Consider the following 8,070-nt stretch of genomic DNA (forward strand, 5'->3'; position numbering starts at 1 on the left):
TGGATGATAGAGCTCATGAAAATAATACTGTAACACCAAACGAATCCTTCTGGAAACTGTGTGGAGGAAACCCAGTCTCTCTTCTTAGGAGAATGAAGCTAGCAGAGTGAACTCCAGAAGACCCATATGGATCCTCTTTCATTGCTCTTTGCACACTGCAATGTGGCACGAAGCCTGGAGGAGACCCTGTATGGTGGCTGCTCATGCTCTGCTTTGGCTAGCATATCAGAGTCAGCTCCTGAGAAATGTAGCTCTCTCCCACCTGTTGTCTGTATTGCAGGATGAGGGATATTGCCTCCTGAATCACCCTGGGTGCTGAAGCAGCCCAGTGACCCAGACCCTGTGGTACCTCAGCCATACTGTCAGAGCCAGCTGCTACCTTCGCTGCTAGTGACCTGTTCTCCGTGAGAAAATCACCAGGCTCTGAAAATGGTTCTTCAAGCTCTACCTCTGCTGCATATTCCCTAAAACCAGAGTCTTATGTAGGATCACTCAGCCAGATCGACAGCTTCTCAGATAGTGATCTCAGTCGTGTCCTATTGCAATAGGATCAACTGTGCAAATGGACAGATGGAATTCCCACCCACTGGTGTAGCTAAGCTTAGACTAATGCCCATCTGGAAGCTGGGTGTACGGTCAGGGTGAAACAGCAGTAAGGAAAGCTCTAGGACTGGATGTCAAAGCTGGTGATTTCTCTGGCTGCTTTGTCCTGTGGGGCAACTAATAAGTGGGGAGATCAAGATGGAGCCTCCTTGAGTTTCGTGTCTCCCCCCGCCCCCCACAGCTGAAACCTTTAATTTCCTCATTCCAGCCTTAACAATATAACTATTACTACAACCACCTGACTCCCCAGGCCTGTGTCCCCACCCCTTTCATGATCTCTCCTGCCTGTTCCTGGAAGTTGGAGGCAGATGCAGCCACCTCAGACCAGTTTTTCTTCTGACACCTGCTGCTCCCGGGCTGACGGAGATCTCAGGGTTGGGGCTGGTCACCTGCTGAGCCCAACCCAGCACCTGGCAGAGCATAGCAGGCATTTGCTTGATGGACACAGATGCTCACTACTGCCCACCTGGAGCTTTCTAGAGCTGACATTAAGACAACCTAGTTGATGTTTACCTTCATTTTTGACACCGCCTCATATAATTCTCCAGGTGCTCCCCTCAGTCACTCCAGCCTCAGTGGTTTCACGTTGCTTCTGCTTCTCAGTTTTGCTCTAGTGATGGTGATCCTCTCCTCCCCCAGAATATAAACCAGAAGTTATGCCTTCAGGAAATAAGCCCTTAAAAAGAGAAGTTAATCTATAAATCCCATTTCTTTCATGGTTAAGATTTTGTAGCCAAATGGCTTAATGGAATGCTTCCCACCACACCCTTCTGAAAAGGCAGAACAGAAGGCATACCCCTCTTTTCCATCTCCTTTATAATTGTCCAAATGTGTTCAACTCATTCCTCTGCTTGAGGTTTTATGTCTTCCCAGGCACTATGAGCCCTCAAAAGCTCTGAGGCTAGCAGTGACATGAAGCTCTGGAATGGTTCATGAAGCAAAGAATCTCCATTTTTTTTCAAGATATACCTCGATCAATTCGAGTTAAGGGTTAGAGTGACAAGATCCACTTTGTGATTATCTTCATTTTTATAAACTAATCCAAGGTGGTGTTTTGTTTGTTTGTTTGTTTGTTGTTGTTGTTTTTGTTGTTGTTTTGTTTTGTTTTCATCCTTTATTTTAAGCAGAAGTGGTTGGCCCACAAAACATAGATCTTAGTTGAGCCATGTGACCACTTCTAGTGATAATGAGAAGAGTGAGATTTCTTCATGATAGTCACTGCTCCATTCTGTTGCCTTTTCTTTTAATTCTATATCAAGACTGCAACTGTTTCAGATACAGCTCATATATCAAGAAGTTCATACTCCTGGGCAAATTTGGGGGTCAGGATGGGATTTTCCTCAAGTAAGACACATAGAGTTTCTGGGTTGTTTTTAGAGAAAGAATCTTCCCCTGTAGCTCGAAAAATAGTCCACTTCGCAGAGTCTAGGGCCTTTTGCCTTCCAAATCCCCTGCCAGTAAAGGATCTCAAAATATTTACAGCGTACCTCCTGATATGAGGCTGAGCATATTTATCAGCTGAGGCAATTGGTCTTTCATGCTAAGGACTTAATAAGATGTTGATGGTATTTCATGGGAGGGCAGGTCTGTGAGAATGATTTAAATATATACAAAAGTATAAAAGAAATTCATAAAGAAATCAATACTAAGCAAACCCATAACTTCACAATTGTTTGAAAAAGGGGAAAAGAAAATGGTAAAAAATACCGCTGAAAACAGAGGAAGGAGAGAAAGCTGAATGGAAAGAACAGTAATGAATAAATTAAAAAAAATAAAACTGCGGCCTCTTTCACCATGAACTATGCCTGGTTGTGGTGGGAAGACCTGCATTGCCCCGTGACACTGAAATGTGTGCTGGCAAGTCACATATCTCCCAGAGGATGACTCATGCCAGACAGTTTGCAGCACAGGAGGCTGAAATTAGTCCACAAATTCTTAAAACAATGATGTGTTGCCTTTCTTGCCTTTGCAGTCTTTTCCCCTTCCTTTGCCGCACCTTGTAACTGTTGATCCAGCCTATGTGGACCCCTCCTCAGCTGTCCATCGCATTGTCCAGTGCTGCTCTGCTTCACTGACGGTCATTGCTTTGATCCGCCAGATGTCAATGTGATCATCCCATACAGTCCTATGCCACTACTCTTCATTGTGAACCCTGACCCCTTCCGCCACCTCTTGTAATGCTACATCACTGCACCAACTGTACCTGTTGGGGCAACGTTGTAGTTCTCTCTTACTTCTCATCCCCGCTTTTGGTGTGACATCTCAATTTTCAGTGTCATAATCCTTTTTTCCCACCTGATATCTTCACTGCTCTTAGCATCCTGCCCTCTAACTCTCATTGTTTTCCAGCCACTTTGCTTCTTCCTGCTCTGCTTTGGAAGCCTTTGTTGTTTTGACCTGTTGCCCAGTGTTGATGGCATATGCCAACACCTACCGCAACTATTTTCTTCTGTCTGTCCAATAGTGGCACCCCTATTGTTTTCATCTTCATAATCTGAATTCACTCTCTGGTCACCCTTTGCCATCTTTACTAAGTAGGCGTGCTCAGGAAAAATGGGATGAACACCTTTCTTGTGGGATAAAGAAACTATTGTTCAGTGGGATAAGGGAAGTCACTAAAAGCATCTATCAAAAAAACCTGAAGTTGTCCACACATGGGAAAAGTAGAGAAAGATATAAACTTTGGCAAGTTGTCTGCAGAAAGACAGACAGAGTCAGATCAAACAAGGCTTCAAGGTACAACTAGCAAAAGGAATCAAAACTAACTTTCTTGAAACCTATCAGGAAGCTGGCAGGTGTTCTGTAGGGCAAACTGGTGATCAGGCTATGAGAGGAATGCCTGGGGGAGGTAAGGCCATCGCAGAAATCTCTGCTTCTGTGTTAAGTGTTGAGTGAGAAGATCATCGTGGCAGAAGCCATTCTTGCGCAGGGCGAGGTTCGGCAATGAACGTGTCTGAAATTGAAGCTGCCGTAGAAAAGGCTGTTCAACACACTGACAAAGTGAACAGTAACGATTTGCTGGGAGCAATGGCGTTTGTCCAAGACTCTTAAAGGATCTCAAGAATAAAATAGCTGAGCTACTCTGAGCAGTGTCTAACCCATGCTTACAGCCACCATGGTACCTGAGGAAGGGAAGGTGGTGAATGTGATGCCAATTTTTAAAGATTCTACATGGTCTCAAAGTGAGAATGGACAGCTTCATGGAAAAAAAAAATATATGGAGCGTGACTGAACCACAGAAACCACATCCAGTCAGGAACCCTGACCAGAAAATATTTGAAGGTTGGAACAGAATTTAATATTATGAGATATATCGTATTAATGAGAAGTATGATATGTTTGCTCTATTCATCTTGAGCTCTGCCTGAGGAGAGAGGAGGAGGCTAGAGGAAATCAGGGGAAAATTCAGTTATTATGGTGAGGAATGAGTGGAGTGGGGGACATGTTAAGGTGAAAACATAAAACAGAAATTTAAGAGGGGTCACAGAGCACAGCATCTGCAACAGTACTCACTGCTTCCTGAAGGGACCTGAGGGTGCCAGGTGGTGGATGATGCCCTGTGATCCTCTGCATAGAGTTGTAACAGCACGAGGGAATAGAAATAGGCTGTGCAATCACCAGGAACACCCCTGTAATCAAACATCCTCCTCCTGGACCTGCAGGTGGCCAGTTTGGCAGGGGCAGGTAGTGGAAGGCAAGTTCTGGGACTTGTTTGGGCTTCAGATGAAGATAGCATGAATAAAAAGGTGAGAGGTAAGTACAGCTAGAGTCTAGGAAGGTCTGGAGGAACTAGAAGAAGGTCTGAGCCTCTCACACCACTCCATGGTGCTTGTGTCCCCAGCGGGCTGTGAAATCCATACGAGCATCTGTGAGCCTAAGGGGAGGTGTGTGCTGTTGTCCATCTCCTGAGGACTTGGATGAATGCTGCCTGGTAGCATTGGAGCCAACAAGGACCTGCAGAGTTTTTGGTTCTTGCTGTAGCATGTAATGGGTGTTGTGGTACAGGCACTTTCACCCAGCTGCTGGCGAAGGGGACAGCAGCAGTGACAGAGGAGTTTGTGTCAGCACCAGAAATGAAGTTGCTGGTGGTGGCCCTCTACATTTTCCTCTCCTGATTCAGGGGTGGGTAGGGGCAGAGTACGAGAGAAGGAGCTCCCAATGCTGCAACCGTTGCATCTGCCTGGGGACAGGGGTGGGGATGGTCCTCATTCCCCTGCTGTCTCTCCTCACCAGGAACTGCTGGCAACTACTGCTGGTCCTAGAGGCTGAAATCAGCCCTCTCCACTCCAGATGTGCTTTTTGAGCTTCTCAGATAGTTTTTCATCCTGAAGGGGCATCTGCCATTTTTCAGCATCTGCTCATCCATTGTTGAAGTGAGATGCATGGGAACCCACCATCCTATGTGCTGGGAGAAGCTGAATTTTCAGCTGACCTGGGAGGAGAAGCATAGTTCTGCAGTGGATATGAGCTGGACTGATTTAGCATGACACATCTGCAGTGGAAGGAAGCATGTGTCCCATGCTTTTGTCTGGCTCACAAGTTAGGGGGTGGTTGTAACAGAGCTGGAGGCTTTTCAAAAATAAAAGACCAATCCTTTTCTGTTTTCCTTTTTTTCCCTCTCTTTTTATTTTCCTTTTTTTTTTTTTTTTTGTTTTCCATTTTCCTTTTCCCCCCTTTCTTCTTTTTTCCCTTTCCCCCTTTTTTCCTTTCCTCTTTTTTTCCCCTTTCCCGCTTTTTCCTTTCCCTTTATTTTTCCTTTTCCTTTTCCTCCTTTTCCTCCTTTCCCCCTTTATCTTTTTTCCTCATTTCTCTTTTTCCTTTTCCCTTTTTCCCCATTCTCTTTTTTCCTCTTTCTATTTTTTTCTTTTTCCTTTTTTTCCCTTGTTTTCCTTCCTTTTTTTTTTTTTTTTTTCATTTTCTCTTTTTTGAGAGGGGGAGAGTGGAATATTACAGGAGATTATTTACCCACTGTAGCTTACCATTACTTCTGTCAGTGAAGCTGAGACGAAAGGTAGGCCAGAGAAAGTGATCAGTGCAGAAGATTGCTGTTACTAAGAAAAGCAAAGGCACAGTGCTAGTGAAGATGCGTCTTTGATCAGCGTTTCACACTCCTCACAGACAGAAGCCCAGGGGCAGCGTTCCTGCAGGCAGTGCTAGGGAAGCGAAGCAGCCATTGTGCAGCTGTGAGATGACCTTCTCTATGAAAAGAGGTCATCCAGCTATTAAGAAGAACTACCTGATGTCCATGGACTTTCAAGAAGCTGTAGCCATGTGGGAGTCACCTCGCTGTGTACATGTGTGAATCCCTTGCTGCTCATTGTGCTGGTCCAGCCAAGGACTGTGATGCCAAGCTCTTGCAATGGAGCTTGCTGCTTCAAGCTTCTGATCTGGAAGAAATGCACAGTAGGAGAGCACGAATGCTGGCCCTGATGCTTTGTCCTGGCCCACTCCTACAAAGCAGGTTGCAGTGATTCATTGACCAAGATGGGAGAAAGTTTGGTATCTTTTCTATGGTCAGTGTGGAAATTGGTTTCCTCTTCCACGCTAGGCTTGAACGAGTTACTGTCTGTCATGCCTGGTGGACTACAGGAGAAGGTGTTTAGCTTTGAAGTGCATTAGGCACTTGACTGTCTCTTCTAGTTAGTGCATGTTCTCCTTGAGGCACAGGCTAGCTGAGCTTCAGCTATGTTCATAGTGCATCTAAACCAATGTGGTTAGAATGCCGGATCTCTTTTGCTAGCTTAAACTGTACGAGCAGAGGTATAATCAAGCAAGGGGAACCTATGTGGAAAAGATAATATTGAGCTTGGCTTTGTTGTTTGCAATGACTGCTCTTTCAATACCACTTCAGAAGTTTTGGCTTGTCCATATTCACAACGCAGCCACAGACCCTACCTAAGTGATCTTGAGTCAAGTGCAAATAACTTAATCTTATGTTTTGCAGGTTGACAAAATCCATATCAAATTTCATGTTGTATATCAAATATTTATCCTAAAGAACTTGTTTAAAACACCTACATTTAGTATTTATTTATAGAGACACAGCATACCTTATAATGGCTTGGTCTGCCTAGCAGCTAATCAGATGATAACCGGATTCCTGCTTCTCAATTCACGTGGCCAGGCATCGATGCCATGTGGCACTTGGCCATGGCACATTCGACCTTGGAAGGCAGTGTGGCTCTCTCCCAGAGATGCAGAACTTATAATATTATTTATACATGTATTTATAATGCAATCAGGTTTATCTTTGATGAACTTCCAGTTTCTTAGCGGTATTTTCTGTAATAAGTGGCTTCTATTTAAAATATAAGGAAGATTGTTGTTAAACAGAACATCACTTTATCAGTAAGTATTACTTTTTCTACTTTAGGTTATTATATATGCTTTACTTGTTTTTATGGTTTAAATTCAGTCTGAGACCTGCAGAGACATAGTAATTGTGGACCCCTCATAGCAACTCTAGTGGGGAGCATCAGAGAACAGGTAGACAAATAAAATCAAGTGCCGTGGTGTATTTCTCCTCATGAGGAAATACAGTCACTCTTAATGCATTTCTTACATCTCCCCCTTATTCTTTTCCTTTGTTTTCTTTTCCTTTATGTTGATTTATGGGCCAAAAAGACAGACAAACCACCAGTTCTCACTTCAGGTGTAACGCGGGCCTTGGAATTTTACCCTTTTAACTGATGCCATTAACTTTTCAAAAAAAATTATTCTTGAAGGACAGCTTGAGAAAACTATATTTATTTTAAGACCTTGAGAGATAGTCTACCATTTTTATTCACAGATGTCTAGGACAATCATCCTCATCGTTGAGTATATTACGTCATTCTTCTCTGAACATGCCTAAATATAACTTGCAGCTGTTGGTACTCACTGTGCGTTTCTCTGCAGGTTGCGGTGCCACCAGTACTCCATATTTTCTGTGGTGTAATTGAGAGATAATGGTTTAGTATGACCAGAGTAATGTATCAAAGTGCTCCCTGTAAGGTGCTTTCTGGCCTTCCTAATTGGTCCTGTCATTTTGCTCTGGACCACCTCCAAGCTTTCAACATGTTAAAAACCCATGTGGGCTCCTGCACTGCTGATGGGTGTTTCAGCTTCAGGCTTTGCTGGGCTTCCAACTCGGTGTTGGCAGTCACAGGTGACAGTGACTTCTCCAGTGGTCGCCAATGACGTTCCTGCACTCGGCAGCTTGTCCATCCTCCCTGGCTGCACAGGAGCCGCTATCACACACCCACCAATTATCTGGCGGTGTCTTTGAATACAGCAGGCACTATGAAAAGCTTCTGTGAATCCTGCTCCAGAGGAGTAGCCTGTGGGAGTGAGGAGGCCGGTACTGACACCCAGGGTCCCTTGGAGCCACCCTTCCCGAGTCCAGGTGGTTTCCCCCTCTGTGTGGGGCTCAGCCCCCCTGCTCACTGGCCATGGAGCCACACAGTGGGCTGGACCCCACAGAGCGGC

The 8,070-nt window shown here is 44.7% G+C and overlaps 1 protein-coding gene across 1 annotated transcript in view; it reads left to right on the top strand.

The window, feature by feature from the left end:
* The window catches only part of VAMP1 (vesicle associated membrane protein 1), a 30,192-nt gene extending 22,644 nt beyond the window's left edge, over positions 1 to 7,548 (top strand). Inside the window, exon 6 of the mRNA XM_065639246.1 lies at positions 7,501 to 7,548. The gene's annotated coding sequence lies outside the window, so the exon portion shown is untranslated. The remainder of the gene's footprint in view (positions 1 to 7,500) is intronic.
* Positions 7,549 to 8,070: the final 522 nt, after the last annotated feature.

The sequence above is a fragment of the Caloenas nicobarica genome, chromosome 1 (assembly GCF_036013445.1).
Source record: "Caloenas nicobarica isolate bCalNic1 chromosome 1, bCalNic1.hap1, whole genome shotgun sequence".
Taxonomy (NCBI): domain Eukaryota; kingdom Metazoa; phylum Chordata; class Aves; order Columbiformes; family Columbidae; genus Caloenas; species Caloenas nicobarica.